Source organism: Pristiophorus japonicus, unplaced genomic scaffold (genome assembly GCF_044704955.1).
Source record: "Pristiophorus japonicus isolate sPriJap1 unplaced genomic scaffold, sPriJap1.hap1 HAP1_SCAFFOLD_75, whole genome shotgun sequence".
NCBI classification, from domain to species: Eukaryota; Metazoa; Chordata; class Chondrichthyes; family Pristiophoridae; genus Pristiophorus; species Pristiophorus japonicus.
This window is the reverse complement of record NW_027254666.1, coordinates 774,992-796,457: the sequence shown is the minus strand read 5'-3', so window position 1 is coordinate 796,457 and position 21,466 is coordinate 774,992. Positions and strand designations below refer to the sequence as shown.

At 42.3% G+C, this 21,466-nt stretch overlaps 1 non-coding gene across 1 annotated transcript; it reads left to right on the top strand.

Moving 5' to 3' along the window:
- Positions 1 to 6,270: 6,270 nt before the first annotated feature.
- On the top strand, positions 6,271 to 6,343 carry trnav-aac (transfer RNA valine (anticodon AAC)). Its single transcript has one exon. It is a non-coding gene; the product is annotated as a tRNA-Val (tRNA).
- The last annotated feature ends 15,123 nt before the right edge of the window (positions 6,344 to 21,466 follow it).

Below are 21,466 nucleotides of genomic sequence, written 5' to 3'. Positions count from 1 at the left end.
TTCCTGCTGGTCTTCCATTTCCTAGCTGGCTGCGAACCCTTCACCTGCGGTAAGACCAAATCGTTACACGTGCTACGCACGTCATTCTGAGCATCGTGTATGCTCCAAAGTGAATCCACCCTCAGCTCCAATTCCGCAACGCGGTCCGTCAGGAGCTGAAGGCGGATACACTTCCCACCTGAAGTGTCCCTGAGTTCCCACATGGTACAGGAGGAGCATATCAGGTGACCGAGCTCTCCTGCCATGAATTAACCCTTAGATTAACTTAAATTGGTGAAAACACTGTTATCATGTTACTTACTGATATTAAAAAGAAAAAGAAAAGCTACTTACCAATCAGCAGCCAATCACTTACCCCTTTGGCTGTGACATTACATTTTGATTCCTTTCGACTTCTTTGCTCCTCTGCACTTCTCAATGACCTAGAGTTGATGTGTATTCCCTTTCGTTGTTCGCCCTCCACAGATACACAATCTCACACGTCTCTGGATTAAATTCCATTTGCCACTGTTCTGCCACCTTACAAGTTGATTGATATCTTCCTGCAGTCTCCAGCTTTCTTCTTCATTATCAGCAACACAGCCACCTGAAGACTTCTTAATCATAACCCCTATATTGAAGTTTAGATCATTGAAAAATACTACAAAAAGCAATGGACCTAGCACTGAAACTGCGGAATCCCATTAGAAACATCCTTCCAGTCACAAAATCCCCCATCAAACATTAACCTATGCTTCCTGCGTCTGAACCAATTTTTGATCCAATTTGCCACTTCGCCCTGGATCCCATGGGATTTTACTTTCATCACCAGTCTGCCATGTGGGACCTTAGCGAAAGCATTAATAAAATCGATATACACTGCATCGTCCGCACTACTGATCGACCCTCCTGGTGACCTCCTCGAAAAATGCATTCAAGTTAGTCAAACGCGACCATTCCTTAAAAAAATCGTGCGGACTGTCCTGATTAACCAGTGCCTTTCAAAATGTAGAGAATGTATCATCGTTAAATGATATCCTGCTTTCACGGGAAAACATCATTAATTAACTGATGATCTTCATTTGCTCAACTAAAGAAATGTTAACCGAAAGAGAGTCCTCAATAAAATAATTTGTCTGTGCTCTACAATTTACCTCTTAAACCATTTTAGACACTGTGCTTTAGTGCACTGCTTCAAAATGTTCATTGCTGTTAACAATACATGAGACTGGGGATACAGTGAGGTAGACTTTAGAGCAAGGGAGTGGTTATTGTGAAACAGCAAAGTAAATATACATTCTGGAAATATAACATCGAGAAGAAATATGACGCCAAAATCTAGAAGGATGATTAAATGCTGATTGCCTTTCAGCAAAAAAATCCTTTCCCATTAGGATTGAGAATGAAACAGTCAATTCATCGGTAGTGGGTAAAATGATGGAATCAATTATTAAGGATGTCATCGCAGTGCATTTGGAAAGAAGTAACATGATAGGTCCAAGTCAGCATGGATTTGTGAAAGGGAAATCATGCTTGACAAATCTTCTGGAATTTTTTGAGGATGTTTCCAGTAGAGTGGACAAGGGAGAACCAGTCGATGTGGTATATTTGGACTTTCAGAAGGCTTTCGACAAGGTCCCACACAAGAGATTAATGTGCAAAGTTAAAGCACATGGGATTGGGGGTAGTGTGCTGACATGGATTGAGAACTGGTTGTCAGACAGGAAGCAAAGAGTAGGAGTAAATGGGGACTTTTCAGAATGGCAGGCAGTGACTAGTGGGGTACCGCAAGGTTCTGTGCTGGGGCCCCAGCTGTTTACACTGTACATTAATGATTTAGACGAGGGGATTAAATGTAGTATCTCCAAATTTGCGGATGACACTAAGTTGGGTGGCAGTGTGAGCTGCAAGGAGGATTCTATGAGGCTGCAGAGCGACTTGGATAGGTTAGGTCAGTGGGCAAATGCATGGCAGATGAAGTATAATGTGGATAAATGTGAGGTTATCCACTTTGGTGGTAAAAACAGAGAGACAGACTATTATCTGAATGGTGACAGATTATGAAAAGGAGAGGTGCAACGAGACCTGGGTGTCATGGTACATCAGTCATTGAAGGTTGGCATGCAGGTACAGCAGGCGGTTAAGAAAGCAAATGGCATGTTGGCCTTCATAGCGAGGGGATTTGAGTACAAGGGCAGGGAGGTGTTGCTACAATTGTACAGGGCCTTGGTGAGGCCACACCTGGAGTATTGTGTACAGTTTTGGTCTCCTAACCTGAGGAAAGACATTCTTGCTATTGAGGGAGTGCAGCGAAGGTTCGCCAGACTGATTCCCGGGATGGCGGGACTGACCTATCAAGAAAGACTGGATCAACTGGGCTTGTATTCACTGGAGTTCAGAAGAATGAGAGGGGACCTCATAGAAACGTTTAAAATTCTGACGGGGTTAGACAGGTTAAATGCAGGAAGAATGTTCCCAATGTTGGGGAAGTCCAGAACCAGGGGACACAGTCTAAGGATAAGGGGGAAGCCATTTAGGACTGAGATGAGGAGGAATTTCTTCACCCAGAGAGTGGTGAACCTGTGGAATTCTCTACAACAGAAAGTTGTTGAGGCCAATTCACTAGATATATTCAAAAAGGAGTTAGATGAAGTCCTTACTACTAGGGGAATCAAGGGGTATGGTGAGAAAGCAGGAATGGGGTACTGAAGTTGCATGTTCAGCCATGAACTCATTGAATGGCGGTGCAGGCTAGAAGGGCCGAATAGCCTACTCCTGCACCTATTTTCTATGTTTCTATGTTTCTATTCTCTGACCGAAACTTTACAAAACAAAAATAATGCTTTTTAAAGTCATTAAACCCGAATTTTCGCGCACCGAATCTTCGGAATCAGATGCCGCGAGCTCTGCCGACTCAATCCATGTCGCTTTGCAATATTCTGCTTCCATGCATTCTATTAAATGTGCAACTAACTTACAGAATCACGGAATTAGGGAATAGTTACAGTATGGAAGAACCACATTCGGCCCGTCGAGCCCATGCCAACTCTCAACGAGTTCCACCCGCCCTGTCATTTACCCGCAGCTGTGTATTTTTTTTCCTTCAGATCCTTATGCAATTGCCTTTTGAAAGATAAGGTTAAATCAGCTTCCACCGTTCTTCAAAGCATTGTATTTCAGATTCTAACTGCTTGCTGCGAAATTTCCACCTTCAGTTCCTATCGATAAAGTCTGACAAACACGGGATCAATTGCTGCTACACTCACAACCTTCTGAAATAAAGCACCTTCATTCGATTCTCGGAACGCAAGCCCCTGGAGTGTCGTCCAGCTGTTGAGGTTAAAGCTCTGGTTATGTTCCCAAGACGGCTTTTGCCATAGCGTTTCCGTAGTGTGGCGGTTATCATGTTCGCCTAACACGTGAAAGATCCCAGGTTCAAAACCGGACGGAAAACCTTTGCAAACGTGTTCAATTAATGATCAGAAAAAAATTGAATAATTCATATTCGTGGTTGCAGGGTGCAGTCTCTCATGACGTTGTTGCATTTGTTGATTTCTCTGTACAATTCTGTACAAACTGAAACTCTGCACAGTGTTTCTCACTCACTCCCGTTTCCAGCCCTGACAGTGGAGAAACGCCATTTCAAAAGTGTACATTCCGTGCCTTTAGTTCAGCTCTGAGAGATTATTAAAGGAACCAGCCACACCGCCTCGTTTCACAACAGAAAATCAAAGCCACAAACAAACCGACCGACAAATCGCTCTTCCCCAGCTCCAGAGTGAGTGAAGGCAGGACAAGCCCCAACATTCCGGTCCCGCATCTCCAATCAACCACTGCAGGCGGAAAGCGACGAATGCAGCATTAGCATTGGTTTACCGCCTATCACTGGGCGATAACATGCCACGGTTCAAGCTAAAGCTTCCCGTGCACCGAACAGTAGCCTCATAAGACTCTTCACCTCAGGTTCCTGAGTTCGAGCTCCAGCTTACATGAACATGTTTACACTGGAAACATTATGAATTAGCTGATCGCCTCGTTTTGCATCTTGAAAGTAATGCTAACCTATAATTATACAATCATCGAAGATTACACCATGGAAGGAGTGCTTTTCGGCCCATCGTATCTGCACCGGCGAACAAATGTCCAGTTTTAGGTGTGTAACCCTGCACCTTACGGCATTTCAAGTGCACATCCAAGTACTTTATAAATGTGGTGAGGGTTTCTACCGCTACCACACTTTCAGGCAGTGAGTTCCAGACCCCGACAAACATCTGCATGAAGAATGTTCCCTTCAAATCCCCTTTAACACTTATACGAATGACTTTTAATTTATGCCCCCTGGTTGTTGACCACTCACCGATGGCAATTAGGCCCTTTTAATCAACAATATTTAGGCCCCTCCTAATTTTAAACACCACAATGCTGTCGGTCATCAGCCTCCTCTGTTCCAAGGAAACCAAAGCGAGCCTATCTAATCTCCTCATAGTAAAGTTGCTCCACTCGCGGCAACATTCCACAGAAATCTCCTCCATACCCTCTTCAGTGCAATCACGTCCTTCCTTCAATACGGTGACCAGAACTGCACGCAGTACTCCAGCTGTAGGCTAACACGAATGTTGCACATTTCAGACATAACCCACTTGTTCTTCGATTCCATGCCTCTGCCAATAAATGCAACCATTCGGTCTGCCTTCTTAATCAACTTATTCAAATAGCCAGCTACATTCAGGGATCTGTGGACATGCATTGACAGTTCCCTTTGCTCCTCTACACTTCTGAATGTCCACAGTCGATGTCTATTCCCTTTCGTTGTTAGCCCTCCACAAATTCACAATCTCACACCTCTCTGGATTAAACTTAATTTGCCACTTTTCTGCCCAACTTATCACTTGATTGTTATCTTCCTGCAGTCTCCAGCTTTCTTCTTCATTATCACCCACACTGCCTATTTTACTATCATCTGAAAACTTCTGAATCATAACCCTTTTATTCAAGTTTTGATCATTGGAAAATAACACAAAAAACAATGGACCTCGCACTGAAAACTGCGGAACCCCACTGAAAATATCCTTCCACTCAAAAAACACCCATCAAACATTAACCTTTGCTTCCTGAATCTGAACTAATTTTGAATCCAATTTGCTACTTCGCCCTGGATCACATAGGCTTTTACATTCATCACCAGTCTGCCATGAAGGACCTTAGCGAAAGCATTAAGAAAATCCATATACACGACATCGTATGCACTACTGATCGACCCTCCTGGTGAACTCCTGCAAAAATGCATTCAAGTTAGTCACTCGCGACCATTCCTTAAAACAATCAAGCGGACTGTCCTGATTAACCTGTGCCTTTCGAAATGTAGAGAATGTATCATCGTTAAATGTTATTAACTGATGATCTTCATTTGCACAACTAAAGAAATGTTACCTGAAGGATAGTCCTCAATAAAATAATTTCTCTGTGCTCTGCAATTTACCTCTTAAAACATTTTAGACACTGTGCTTTAGTTGTCTGCTTCAAAATGTTCATTGCTGTTAACAATACATGAGACTGGGGATACAGTGAGAAGGACTGTAGAGCAAGGGACTGGTTATTGTGAAACAGCAAAGAAAATATACATTCTGCAAGAATAACATCGAGAAAAAATATAACGCCAACATCCAGAAGGAAGATTAAATGCTGAGTCCCTTTCAGCAAAAAATTCCTTCCCCAAACATTTATCTGACCGAAAATTCACAAAACAAAAATGATGCTTTTAAAGTCATTAAACTCGACTTTTCGCGCGCCCGAATCTTCTGAATCAGATGCCTCTTGTGGTGCTGACTCAATCCATTTCCCTTTGCATTATTCAACTTCCACGCACACTATTAACTGTGCCACTAACTTATAGAATCACAGAATAAGGGAATGGTTACAGCACGGAAAAAGTCCATTCGGCCCGTCGAGGCCATGCCAACTCTTAACTAGTCCCACACCCCCGTTAGTTACCCACAGCTGTGCAATTTTATTCCTTCGGATATTATCCAACTCCATTTTCAAAGATAAGATTGAGTCTGCCTCCACCGCCCTTTCAAGTAGTGTATTCCAGATTCTAACCACTTCCTGAGGAATGGCCACTCTTGTTACTATGTATAAAGTCTGAAAAAGACAGGATCAATTCCTGCCACACTCAAAACCTTGCTAAATAAAGCACCGTAATTCAATTCTCATTCCGGAAGCTCGTGAAGTGTCGGCCAGCTGTTGAGCTTAAAGCTCTGGTTATGTTCCCAACACTGGTGCTACCATAGCGTTTCCGTAGTGTAGTGGTTATCACATTCGCCTAACACGCTAAAGGTTCGTGGTTCGAAACCGGGCGGAAACATTTTGCAAACGTGTTTCATTAATGATTGTAACAAATTGAATAATTCGTATTTGTGGTTCAATATGAACAGAATGCAGTGTCTCATGACGCTGTTGCATTTGCTGATTTCTCTGCACAGTTATGCACACACTCAAGCTCTGCACAGTGTTTCTCACTCCCTCCCGTTGGCAGCCCTGACGGTGGAGAAACCTCATCTCAAAACTGCACATTCCATGCATTCAGTTCAGCTGTGAGAGATTATTAAATTATTGCAGATATGTTAGCTGAACATTCATGCTTCGATGGTTTTTAGGCAGGAGAGAGAGGGGGAAAAACGAGGGGTGGGGATAGGTCGCATTGTTGATTAAAAAAACAATTGCAGCATAGGAGAGTTACTGTGCATGATGGATGATCAATTCAAGACATATGGGATGAATTGAACAACATAACAACGGCGATCATTCTGCTGGGAGTGTACTGTAGACTCCCAAACAGCCAGAATGAGAGAGAAGAGCAACATTGTTGGCAAATTTATAGGGGAGGAATAGAAGTCGTTTTCAACTACAATAATTTTAACTGGGATATAATTTGTGCGAAACACATAGAGGGACGGAATTCGTACAATCCATTCAGGAGATCATTATTAGAACATAAGAACATAACATAGCCATTATATTGCAAGCCAAAGAAGGGAGGGGGCGATTCTGATTTAGTTTGATCTAATGAAGCTGAGTGGGTGGAAGGGGTATCAGTGGGAGAGTATTTTGGTTAAATGATCATAATTCAGTTAGATTTAGTGCAGTTCTGGAAAAATACAAATTTAGACACGGAATAAATAATCTCTTTTGGGGAAAAGCCAATTCTGTTAAGCAGAGATAGGATTTAGCCATTGTTGACTGGAAACAGATAATTGAAGGCAAAACTGTGTCAGAGCATTGGAGACATTCAAGGAGCAGATCATCAGGGTTCAGAGCAAGTGCGTTCCCTTAAAGAAAGAGGGTGGGACTAGCAATTCCAGAGCCGCCCTGGTGCCAAGTGGCTTACAGGGTAGAATAAAAGAAAATATGGGGGCATATGCCATAGCGATGCATCAATGCTTCAGAAACTCTAGAAGATTATAGGAAGTGCAAAGGTGAAATTAAAAAGGAAATTATTAAAGCAAAGTGAGAGCAGGAAAATATTTTTCAAGTAAATTAAAAGAAAACCCAAAAATTTATGAATACATTAAGAGCAAGAGGATACCTAAAGAAAGAATAGGGTTCAGTAGAGACCGTAAAGTAATCTATGAGTGGAAATGGATATATAAATCGATGGATCATCATGAATACTTTCCATCTGTTTTCAGAGAAGTGTGCGGCGATGCAGACGTTGCAATTAGCGAGGAGGAACTTGAAATATTAAGTTAAATATACATAGTAATCGAGGAAGTATTATGGGGTTTAACAGTTTTGAAAGTGGAAAAATCCACAGAGCCACATGAAATGTACTCAGGCTGTTAAGAGAAGCAAAAGAGGAAATAGCAGAGGGTCTGACAATCATAATACTCTGGCTGCAGTTCTGGTGCCAGAGGACTGGAGGACTGCTAAGTCGTATCTTTGTTGAAAGAGAAAGGGATCGATGATCAATTACAGACCAATCAGCCTAACCTCGGTTGTGGTAAGATTATTAGAAAAATGTTTGAGGAACAGGATAAATATTCATTACAAAGGCTCGGTTTGATCAAGCACAGTCAGCATAGATGTTTTCAGGGAAGGTCGTGTGTGACGAAATTGATTACATTTTCTGACATGGATTGTCCGTAAGGGTAGTGCATTTTATGTAGTGTATATGGATCTTATCAAGGCTTTTGACAAGGTTACTTATGGCAGAATGCTCACTAACGTAAAAGCCCTTGGAATCCAATGCAAATTGGCAAGGTGGATCCAAAATTTTCCTGGAGGCAGCAAGCAAAGAGAAATAGATGTTTTCACAACTGGAAGGCTGTTCGAGTGGGGATCCTCTTGGCTCAGTAGAAGGTACATTGCTTTTTGTCGTATATATCAATGATGTATACATGAATGAAGGGGGTATGATTAAAAAGATTTCAGATGACACAACCATTGGTTGTGTGGATGATAATGAAGAAGAAATATCCTGAATGCAGCTAGGTATCAATGAACTGTTCACCTGAGCAAAATTATGGTGAATGAAATTTAATACGGAGAAGTATTATGTTATGTATTTGGGGATGGTTAACAATACAAAGGAATACACATTAAATGGTAGGGCAGTGAGAAGTGTACAGTAACATAGGGAATGTTGACTGCATATCCACATTCCCATGAATGTAGCAGCACAGGCAGAAAAGGGCGCAAAGAAGGCATCCGAAATTCTTTCCTTAATTAGCCACGGCTTCGACTACAAGAGCAGGGAAGTTATTCTTGAACTGTGGAAAGCACTAGGCAGGTCACAGATAGAGTACTGCGTGAAGTTCTGGTCACCATATTACAATAAACACGTGATTGCACGAGACAGGGTATTTAGGAGATTTACCAAGATGTGGCCTGGAATGGAGAATTTTAGCTATGGGGAAAGATTAGACACGCTGGGTTTATTTTCTCCAGAACGCAGCAGGCTGAGGGGAGAACTTTTAAGTTGTTTAATTATGTGGTGCCGAGATAAAGGGGAGAGGAAGGACCTTTGTCCCTTATCAGAGGCAGTCAGCAACCAGGAGGCCTAGCTTTAAATTAATTGGTAGGAGGTTCAGAGCGGAGTGAGAGGAAATTTCTTCACACAGATATTGGTGGCGCCGATTGGGGGAGGGGGGCTTGGAACGCATTGCCTGAAAGGATGGTAGGTGCAAAAATGGTCACCATATTTAAAAAGTACTTTGATGTCTATCTGAAGTGCCGTAACCTACAGGGCTATGGACCAAGAGTTGGAAAGTGGGATTAGGCTGAATAGCTCTTTATTGGACAGTGCAAACACGACGGGCAGAAATGGCCTCCTTCTGTGCTGTAAATTTCTATGATTTCATGATTCGATGAATGAAAAAGTGGACGTGAAACAGCTCACTGAAGGTAAATCAGTGTCAGAGCAATGGGAGGTATTCAAGAAGGAGATACAAGTTCAGTGTCAACATTTTCCTGGAAAGAAAAACTGCAACATCTGCCAAATCTAGAGCCGCCTCGATAATAAGGTGCATACAGTGAAAGATAAGGCTAAGAGAGGAAGCTTATATCAGCAACCGAGATCCCAGTACTGCAGTAAGCCTCGAGGTGAAATTAAAAATGAATTTTGGAAAGAAAAGAGAAAACATGAAAAATACTTGCACGTTGAATCAAAGAAACACGGAGATATTTCACAATTGCATAAATAACAATAGGATAACGAATGGCAGAATAGGGCATTTAGCGACCAAAATGGTAATCTATGTGTGGATGTGGTGTATGTGGTAATGGTACTTAACAAAAGTATTGCAGCGGTTTAATAAAGGAGGGCGACGATGCTCGCGTTAAAGGTAAGGAAGAAGGGAATGTAATATTGGATGGGATAAACATAGTAAGGAAGCAATGATTGAGGGGTTTGGCATCTACAAATGTAAATAAATCTCCAGGACGCAATGAAATATATCCTAGGCTATTAAAAGAAGGAAGTGGCGAAATTGTGGAGGCTCTAACCATCATTTGAGCAACCTCCCTAGGTGCAGGAGAAGTAAAAAAATATTGCTAACTGCTAACGTTGTATCATTATTTAAAAAGGGATAAAGTGAAACAGCGAATAAATTAAAGACAGTTACTGTCATCCTGGTCGTGGAGAATTTTTTGGAATCAACGCTGAGCGACAATACAAACCTTCATTTTGAAAGGCATTGATTCAAATGAACAGTCAACATCGAATTGTTGAGGGAAGGTCGTGTCTGACATATTTCATTGAATTGTTTGGTGAGGTAACATAGAGGTACGATACGTGGAGTGAATTTGAAGTAATCCACAAGGATTTTAAAAAGACTTTTTACAAAGTTTCACACTCCAGGCTGATCAAATAAGCTAAAGACCATGGGATTTAAGGGAGTGTTGCAAATCGGATCGAAAATTGGCTCAGTGGCTGAAAGAAAATGGTTGATGCGATAGGAAGGCTGTTTCCAATGGGGTTTGTACGGTTCAGTGCTCAGTCCCTGGTTTTCTGCAGTTTACATTAATGATTGAGACATAAATGTAGGGAGCATGTTAAAAAGGTTCACAAATGATAAAAAAATTGTCTGTGTGTTTGACAGTGAGGAAGGAAGTTTAGACAGCAGGAAAATATCGATTGATCAGTCAGTTGGGTAGAAAAGAGAAATATGGCAATCAATCCAGGGAAGTGTGAGCTTATACAATCGGGGAGGTGCAACAAGGCAAGCGAATACAAACAAAATAGCAGGATACTGAGATTTAATCAAGAACAAAGGGACCTTCGAGTGTATGCCCTCAGATCCTTAAATTTGGAGGACAGGTCGATTATTTACTTCAAAAGGCATATGGAATCCTTTACTTTATGAGCCGAGGGATAGAATTTAAGAGCAGGGAAGGTATGGAACAACTGCAAAACAATTGTTAAGGCGCAGCTAGAGTATTGCTGCAGTTCTGCTCACGAGATTACAGGAAATATTTGATTGCACTCGAGAGGGCACAGTGGACATTACGAGGATGTTGCATAGACTGGAAAATTGAAGCTATGAGGAAAGATTGGCTGAACTATGTTTTATTTTAATTGGAATTGACGAGGCATTTGGAAGATTGAATTGAGGTGCATGAAATACGAGGGCCCTAGATAGAATGGGTAGCAAGGACATTAGAAAGAACATTTGCCTTAGGTGTGTGGTCAAAAACCAGACGCATGGAAGCAAAGTAGTTGGTATCATGATTAGAGAGGAGATAAGGGGAATAAATTTATCCAGGTGATGATGGGTGTCTGGACCTCACTAGCTGAAAGGATGGTAGACGCAGAAACCCTCACCATTATTTATAACGTACTTGGAAGTGCACTTAAAGAACCGTATCCAACAGGCCTACGGTCCTCGTGTTGGAGGTCGGGTTAGGCTGGTTAGCTATTTGTCGGCGGGCAGAGACACAATGGGACAAATGGCTTCCCTCAGTGTTGTATTATTTCTATTATTCTATGAGGAGAAAGAGTTAGAATGGTTCAGAGATTTCGTAAGGAAATTCTAGAGCTAAGAGCCCAGGCTGCTGAAGATACTGCCACGAATGGTTGAGTGATTATAATCACCGGCGCTCAACGAGACAGGATTAGAGGAGTGAAGATTTGTCAGGGATTTATGGAGCTGGAGGAGCAGACAGAGATAGGGAGGGGCGAGGAAATGGAGCGGTTTGAAACAAAGGATGAGATTTTATAATCGATGAGTTGCTGAACCGGGAGTGAATGTAGGTCAGTGAGCACAGGGGCGATGGGTGAACGGGCTTGGTGCCAGTTAGTACACAGGCTGTCTATTTTCTGGATGAGCAGAAGTTTTCATAGTGTAGAACGTTGGTGGTCACCCAGGAGTGCATTGGAATAGTCCAGTCCAGGCAACAAATGTATGGATAAGGATTTCAGCAGCAGACGCGCTGAGGCAAGGGTTGAGATGGCTGATGTTATGCACGTGGGATACTCCATAACTCAGAAGTAAAAGGTTGGCAGCCACGAGGAAGGATTTGGTTGCATGCAGTCAGCGCTTTAGTTTAATGGACTGTAATTTAAGTTATGGGATTGAGGAGGATTTGGAAGGAATTCAAGAAGCAAAGAACCTTCCTGACGGCAGCAGAAAAGCTGTCGAGGAGGAAGTGCACGGAATGGAGATTAACTTTGGAATTCTCGTATCTCAATAAGTGAACGGTTCACAGCCGTTGTTTTGTTTGCAGTGCAAGGGATGTGTACAGTTGGGGTCTCATAGCCTCAGGAAGGATAGAGAGGGAGAAAGGAAGGTTCACCAGACTGATTCCTGGAATGTTGCGATAGTTCGATGAGAAGAAATTGAGTAGACTAGGAAAATATCCGATCGAATTTAGAATAATGTGAGGTGAACTCAATGAAATATACGGCATTCTTCGAGTACTTGACAGCACAAATGCAAAGAGGACGTTTACTCTGTCATGGGAGTCTAGAACCAGCGGGCACTGTCTCAGAATAAAAGATCTGCTCTTTAGGACAGAAATGAGGATAAACGTTTACAATCAGAGGGTGGTGAATATTTAGAATTATTTACCCCAGAGGGCTGTGAACGGTCACTCTTTGAGTATACACATGACAGCGGTCGATAGATTAAGGAAAATTAAGGGCATTAAGGGATATGGGACAGTGCAGGAATGTAGATTTGAGGTTGAAAATCAGCCATAATATCATTGAATATCGCAGCAAACTCGAGGGGCCGAATGGCTGGCTCCTGCTCCTAATTCTTCTGTCTTCTTGAAAGAAGTGGAAATAAAAACTGACACGGTGTTTAATCATTAATTGTTCCCATTAATCTCACACTTCATCCTTGCTCACCCTGGACCATGGCCCACGAGCGAACATCAGGTCATCGTTACCAAGAAGGTCACTGATCTCAGCTCCTCTGGGCATCTTCCCACACGGCCGCTAACCTCATCGTTCCGCAACCCGCGCAGCCAAATACAACAATCGCTTCAGCCTGTTCGCGCCCCATGGAACTGATGTCTCCCTGTCTCAGCTCTATTTTTCTCGCCTTGTCTTACCTGTTCCCACCTCCTGGGACATTTGGAATAGCGTGATGCAATAATGCAGAGACAGCATGGTTTTCTGAAAGGGAAATCATGCTTACCATTTTTCAGGAGTTCTTTGAGGATGTAACGAGCAGATGGATAAGGAGGAACCACTGCACGTGCTGTAATTAGATTTCTAGAAGGCATTCGATAAGCTGCCACATAATAGTTTGCTGTTCAAGATAGAAGTTCATAGATTTGGTGGTAATGTATTATCATTGGCTAAATAACAAAAAAACAGAGAGTCGGAATAAATGGGACCTTGTACGGTTGGCAAATCCGCCTAGTGGGGTGCCGTAGTGTCAGGGTACTGAGTCTTCAACTATTTACAGTCTGTATTAATGACTTATATGAAGAGACCGACTGTAATTTAGCCAAGTTTGCTGATGATACCAAGATGGTATGGAACGCAAATTGTGAGGAGGATATAAAACATCAGCAAAGGGAGATAGACAGGCTAATGAGTGGGCAAACCTTTGGCAGTAGGCGAATCATGTGGGATATTGTGAGATTATCCAATTTGACAGAAATACTAGGTAAGCAAATTATAATTTAATTTGAGAAAAATTGCAACCTGCTCCAGTACAGAGAGACCTGGGGAGCTGTGTGCATGAAACACAAAAAGTCAGTATTCAGGTACAGCAATTAGTCAGGAGCGCAAATGATTTGTTGGCCTTTATTGCAAGAAGGATGAAGTATAAAAGCAGAGAAGTCCCGGTACACATTTGCAGGGTATTAGTGAGGCTACCCCAGGAGTACTGCATAGAGTTTTGGTATCCTTAGTTACACAGATAGACTTGCATTGGAGGCTGTACAGAGAAGGTTCACCAGAATGATTTCGGAGATGAGAACGTTGACTTATGAAGATAGGCTGAGAAGGTTGGACCTATACTGAAAGCAGTTCAGAATAATGAGAGGTGTTGATATTGAAATTTGTAAGGAAATGAGAGGGCTCGAAAAGGTGATGCAGAGAGGACATTTCCACTCATCGGGGAAACTAAAACGAGGGGACATAGTCTCAGAATAAAGAACCTCCCACTTAAAACTGATATTAATGTTTTTTTTCCTGAGAGGGTTGTAAATCTAAGGAATTTTCTGATCGAGAGAACTGTGAAGGTTTGGTCATCATATATATTTTTGAGCGATAAGAGGGCAAAGGATTAACGTGTGCGTGATGGGAAGTGCAGCTTAGTCCATGACCAGATGAGCCATGATCAAACACATTGACAGAATGGCCTCGAGGGGCCAAATGGCCTACTTCTTCTCGTATTTTTTATGTTCTTATGGTAAAAAACGATAATTTGATATCGAGCCACATCAGGAGATATTAGAATAGATGAGCAAAAGCTTTGTCACAGAGCTAGGTTTCAAAGCGTCCTAAAGTAGTGGAAATAGGTGGAGAGGTTTAGCTAGGAATTCCAGAGATTAGGGCTCAGGCAGCTGAAGGGATGACCAGCGATTGTTGAACGATTATAATCAGGGATACTCAAGATGGCAGAATTAGAAATGTGCCTATATCTTCAGTGGTTATGGGGATGGAGGATATTAATGACATTGGGAGGGGCGAGGCCATGACGAGATGTGAAAACAACAATGAGAATTTTGAAATCAAAGCATTGCTTCAGCGCCAGCCAATATCGGTGAGCGACCATCAGGTGCTGGGTGAATGGGATTGATGCGAGTTTTGGGACAGAGAGTTTTGGGACAACCTCAACTTTAGATAGGGTAGATCGTGGGAGGCCAGTAAGAGTGCGTTGGAGTTGACAAGTCAGAAATAACGAAGGCATGGTCAGTATTTCAGCAGCTGATGGGTAACGGTAGCGGCGGTGTCGGGCGATGTTACGGATGGGGGACAATCCTCAAGGAGACAGCTCGGGAGCAAAAATTTGGCACTGACTGGGGAGTGAGTTGATGAAATGCCATCTGCGGCTTAGATTAAGAGCCTCAGCTGTGGATTAATTTAATTGAATTAGGAGGTTTTACGTGGAGGTCAAGATTAAAAGAGATAGTCCAAGGGCAGCAGAGAAGCAGGAAAGGAGGCGGTGAGGAAACGCTTTGATTGTGGTTCGATTTTCGAACTTCTCGTATTTCAATCAGTGAATGGTTCACATCCGCTGTTGGAGTGCACATAATGGAACTGAAATAAATACAATCAGGGGCGTTAATCTATCATTATCGTCATTACATGAATGTTAATTGCAGATTCGATGTGACTTAAATAACAAGGTGTGTGATTCTTGTGCAAATATTATCAACATTTTGCAGGTTCGAGTCTTGCCCTAGATGCGCTAGTTAATTACATTTTAACTTTATAAAACCAAACCACAAGTCAAATCATGAGGTTGATGAATGGTTGGTGAATAGCGGTGTACATAAAATGAGATATTTCACAACTCTCAAGAAAAATATAATTCCGCTGAGGAGGAAACGGCGAAAGCGAAACGATAGCCTTCCATGTCTATCTAATGAAATAAAGGACGGTATCAAATTCGAAATAAGGACATCAACATGGCCAAAACTAGTGCGAGGCAGAAGATTGGAAAGCGTTTAAAAGCAAGAAAGAATTACAAAAAAATGATTAAGAATGGGATGATAAACTATGAAAGTAAACTAACCCGAAATATAAAAACACATAGCAAGAGTTTCTATACATATATATAAATGAAAATTGTGGCTAGGCTAAATGTTGGTTCCGAAGTGGACGAGACCGGAGAATTAGTAATGGGAAACAACGAGATGGCAGAAACTCTGAACAACATTGTGTTTTATTATTTACGATAGTGGACACTAATAATATGTCAACAATGGATAGTCAAGGGGCTATAGGGGGGAAGGAACTGAACACAATTAAAATCAGTAACGTTGTGGCACTAAGTAAGCTAATAGGACAAAAGGCAGAAAAGTCCTATGCACCCTATGGCTTGCATCCTAGGGTCTTAAGGCAAGTAGCGGCAGGAATAGTGGATGAATTGGTTGTGATTTACCAACAGTCCCTGGATCCTGGGATGGTCCCAGCAGATTGGAAAACAACAAATATAACACCCCTATTTAAAAAAGGAGGCCGATAAAAACGCAAATAACTATAGACCAGTTAGCCTAACTTCTGTGGATGGGAAGATGTTGAAGTCCATGATTAAATAAGAAGCAGCAGGAAATCTGGAGAAGCAAAATTAGTCAGGCAGAGTCAGCATGGATTCAGGCAGGGGAATTCATTTTTTGCACATTGGCTAGAATTCTTTGAGGACGTAAGGAACAGGGTGGATGAAAGGGAACCAATGGATGTGGTGTATCTGGACTTCTAGAAAGCCTTTCACAACCTGCGATGTAAAATATTACTGCACAAGATAATGATTCACGTGCTAGGCGGTAATATACTAGCATTGATAGAGGATAGCCTAATGAACAGAAAACACAGAGTAGGAATAAATGGTTCATTCTCAGGATGGCAATCTGTAACCAGGGGTCTGATGCACGGGTCAGTGCTGGGCTCAAACTATTTACAATCTATATGAACAACTTGGAGGAATGTAGCGAGTGTAACGTTGCTAAGTTTGCCGACGATACAAAGATGGGAGGAAAAGCAGTGCATGAAGAGCACACTAAAAATCTGCAAAAGGAAATAGACAAGCTAAGTGAGTGGGCAGATGGAGTATAATGTTGGAAATTATGAGGGCAGCAAAAATTAAGAGCTATTTATTATTTAAATGTAGAATGTTTCCAAAGTGCCGCTGTACATGCGGAACTGGGGGTACTTGTGCATGAAACACAAAAAGCGTAGTGTGCAGGTACAGCAAGTGATCAGGAAGGCCAATGGAATCTTGGCCTTTCTTGCAAAGGCGATTGGAGTATAAAAGCTGGGATGTCATGCTACAGTAGTACAGGGTATTTGTGAGGCCACACCTGGAATAATGCGTGCAGTTTTGTTTTCCATATTTACGAAAGGATATACTCGTTTTGGAGGCAGTTCAGAAAAATTACAAAAGGTTGATTGCAGAGATGAGGAGGTTGACATATGTGGAAAATATGAGTCGTGTGGGCCTCTACTCATTGGAATTCAGAAGAATGAGAGGTGAGCTTATCGAAACGTATGAGATTAAGTGGGGGCTTGGCAAGGTGGAAGCAGAGAGGATGTTTCCACTCATAGGGCAATCTAGATCTAGTTGGCATATTCTTTGAATCAGAGGCCGCCCATTTAAAACTGAGGTGAGGAGAATTGTCGTATTTCAGTGGGTAGTGCATCTGAGGAATTCGCTGCCTCAGAGAGCTGTGGAGGCTGGGTCATTGAATATATTTAATGCGGAGATAGAAATAATTTTGAGTGTTAAGTGTTTAAAGGATTATCGAGAGCGGGCAGGGAAGTGGAGCTGAGTCCATGAGCAGAGCAGCCATAATCTTATTGAATGTCGGAGCTGGCTGGAGTGGTCAAATGAACTACTCCTGCCCTAATTTCTTATGTTCTTACGTTTTCATTTAGTTCATTGTCGAAAGAAACTTTGGAATTCCTTCAGCATCAAACCACAGATTGCAAATGAGATAAACTCAGCGAGAGATAGCTGCAGAATCGAGTCAGATGGCAGAATAGACAAGAGAGATGGTTAGATCCAAAACAGCCTCCGAATCCAAAAGGCAGTGACAGGTAGCTGACAGAAATTAGTCAGTGAAGGCGAGTCGGTAAAGTTGTGGTTTGTCTCCGTGGCTTAAGTGGTCAAAGCACTTGTCTAATTAACACAACAGTCTTGGGTTCAACCATTAATACGGCCTAATTTATTTTCACTACGCACAATGGACGAAATTCTTCCCGCGTGAAAGGGTTTTTAAATATAACTACCACAGCCCAGTTTCCATTCTGGATTGACACTCCAATCGATGCAAGGTGTCGGTGGAATTCCACCGGTGCCATAATTTCTGGTGGGACTAATTTTTGCTTGATCAATAATAATCCAGCAGTGCTGTTTATGACTGTATTTTTGTCAGAACAAACTTGCAGTAACTGATGTAGGGTGCCGTGATCGTATAATAGTTAGTATTCTCCGTTATGGCTGCAGCAACCTCGGTTCAAATCCGAGTTATGGTACAGTTTACTTTTTATCTTTTGTCCTCTCCGGCAACTGTTGATAGAACACAGCAGCACATCAATCTTTATTTTCTTAAACACGTATTATTTTTTTGACAGTGGAAACATGTATACTCTTTCAAACAGGCCTGTTTTCTCAACTTTTTCTGCCTTCCAGAATCAATAGCCCTTTCCTGAAAATGCTCTCTTCAATAACTGTAATGGCGGCAGCAGTGGCTGCGTGGGTTAATGGAAAAGGCGCCTGACTTCAATACCAAAGAAGTTCTGTCGCGGGCATTTAATTCCCCCAGTGAATCGTTTATTTTTCTCTGCATTGAAACTGTTTCACTAAATAACATTTCTGGCGCTGCCTCACCTTAAGTAAGAAAAGGACTTTTACTGACAGACGCCAGTTGTATTCTTTCAACATTGTTGCAACTTGGAGCATGGGCAGGACAAGCGTTGAGTTCTGTTTTTCCCTAAAGATTGCTGTTTGGATGCAAAAATCAGAAAGCTGAGAGACTGATTACACTCTTGCAGCAAAACATGGTGGCCGACTGGTTCAGGCAAAGGTCTGCTAAAACATTGTGCGCAAATGCGCGGATGCGAATATAATCCTCGTTGTTATTGCCTTCAACGTTTAATGCTTCAGTTTTTTTTGTTCATCGCTTAAGCTTAATGTCCACATTCACCTGTTGCTCCAAATATGCTATACTCAGCTCATGTCATTTCACAAATTACTAATATTTACATTAAAAGGAAAATAAATTGTAGGATTATGGTGAGTGGGACTATTTTGATAGCTCTCTCATGGACACAGCACAGGCAGGCTGGGCTTTAAATTTAAATCTTTACCGACAGAATATGAGATTTGAATACGTAATGAGTTGCGTTGTTTCTTTTTATCGGAGGCTCGTTGGTCTACCGATTTGATTCTCACTTTGGGATTTTCAGCTTTGAAAAGCGACAGATCCTGGATGCAATTCCTTGACTATTGTCTCAAGGGTTTAGTCAAAAATCACATTTTCACAGCCGAAAGGCACTGCAGAAAAGATTAATAATTTAAATTAAAATGTATGAATTTGCACGTATTTTGTACATCGTCCGAAATCACACAGCTTCAAAGGAGCAACGTTAAAACCAACCAAGTGAGCAAAGTTATTGGATTCCGGGTGTCTGCGGCTCTGTGTCTCATTGGATGTGTTACACACGTAGGTGTTGAGAAGAGGCAGAGCATGATGAGCGGAAGTTCAAAGAGCGGGAGCAGAGACGATCGGCTGGTTACAGAGCGGGAGCAGAGAGGAGAAGCTGTTTAGGAAGCAGGAGCAGAGCTGATTGGCAGTGCCTTGTTCTGGACCTGTGAGGTTTTCGAGCAGTTGCTGAAGAAATTCTTTTTTAGCATCTGAAATACTTTGCTCTGCATAATTGTGCTTCACTTTGTATTAAAACAAATGCAATCATTAATTGCGCTGGCTCGAAGATTAAATACAAAAGCTGCTATGTATGAAACTATGTTATACTTGACATAAGAGGACGCGACTGCTTGATTCCTAGTGGTCATCTGCAGACAAGGGCAGGGCCAGTATAAAAGATTGGCTGCCATGCTGTTTCGGCACTCTGGAGTTGCAATAAAGAATTGTTAATGAAGAATACAAAGAAAAACAGGCTCTCTCTAGTCCACCGGGATCTAATTTCTCACGTGCAAACCCGGCGACACCGGCAGAACATGTAGCACGAACACGTGGCTGTTTCACGTGACATTGATGTTAACGACCCTCGATTTGTCCTGAATTACGGCCATGGTTCCAAGTGGATTGCGGGCACTATTTTTACCAAGGAAGGGATTAGGGTGTTTATACTCAAACTGTTAATTGCCGAAACGTGCAGAAAGCATTTAGTTCAGACCAATTTGCGATTTACTGACAGCCAGGTACGACTTGAAGAGGACATCACCATCGACGATCCACCAAACCACACACAACCAGCAATCGAACTCGTTGGCAATCACGAGGATGAATCCACCGTTCCTGACAGTCCGGTCAGAGCAGCCGCGTTGCAGCGCAGAAATGCTCTGTCCAACTCACTCGGGCCAGGGTTTGAACTTAGACAATAAACCAGGGGGAGAAATGCTCTGGATCGCCTCAACTTGTAAATAACTTGTACCGAAGGTGGGAGTGATGTTATGCATATAACGATGTAATACTTGCCACCAGAGGGCGGGAATTTTGGTGTCCGAATGGTCCCCTGCACACACGTGCAGGGCCAGTATAACATGTTGTCTGGCATGTTGGTACGCACTCTGGAGTTGTAATAAAGGAGTCAAAGGACACACTAAGTTTAGCTCCCTGTATTCAGACACGTGGAGTTCTTCTGTACACGACAAAAACAAGGTATGCTTTGGTGATTCAGGGGAAGAATACTCGCATGACAAGCGGGAGACATGGTAATTGTGCAAACAATGAACGTAACACATGCCTTATATATTGTTGAAATATAAATCATAAATTAAAAAATAACTATGTGCGTAAATTGATAGGAACAGATCATTTGATTCTGAGAATATTTATTTCACCAACAATGGATAGCTCTTCTTTCAAAGTGATACTGGACCAATGAAAACGTGCGATGTCGACGTGCATGGAACCCATTGTCTGATCTGGAATCAGAATCACTACCATTGCAGCACAAGGTCCAAAGCCGACAAGTGCAACCGCATCGATAGGAAGGGTATAAACAGGACATGCTGGCAATTCACAGACGGTCAGGCAATATCCGTGGGGAGCAAAACACAGTTTATGTTTCAGGTCCATGATGATCCCTCAGAATCTGTCTACAGGAGGGTGCAGTGAGGAGCAGCTGTTTAAATATGGAGCAGAGAAGACGCGGGTCCGAACCAGATAAATCCCGATCCCTGGTTTTACTAATGAATTTCAATAAACAAATTACATTTAAAAAGTTACATGAAGCACAGCGCAAAGAAAAATCTCATTTTTTGGTTTCAGCCCGTCATATCACGGTCTGTGACGCTGCTCCATTTGCGATGGAATCCCGGTGCTGCATATAGCGGCCAGACTGAGACTATGTTCATTCTGAATCAGTTCAGTTGTCGATCTTATGAAAGCTGACTGTTATAATTGCTCAATGCAGCAAAAGAATATATATAAAAATCCGCTATTGACCAATCGGCATAACTTGATTCCGAAGCTGGGCATTCTATGTTTCAATTCTTTCACCGGGTTGGTGGGTTATTGTTCCAACAAAATGATTATGTCATCGTCTGGGCGATGGATCGCATCGACGTCCACATCACCCACGCCATGACAAGAGCTGGTAACTGCTGGATGGGCCACAGCT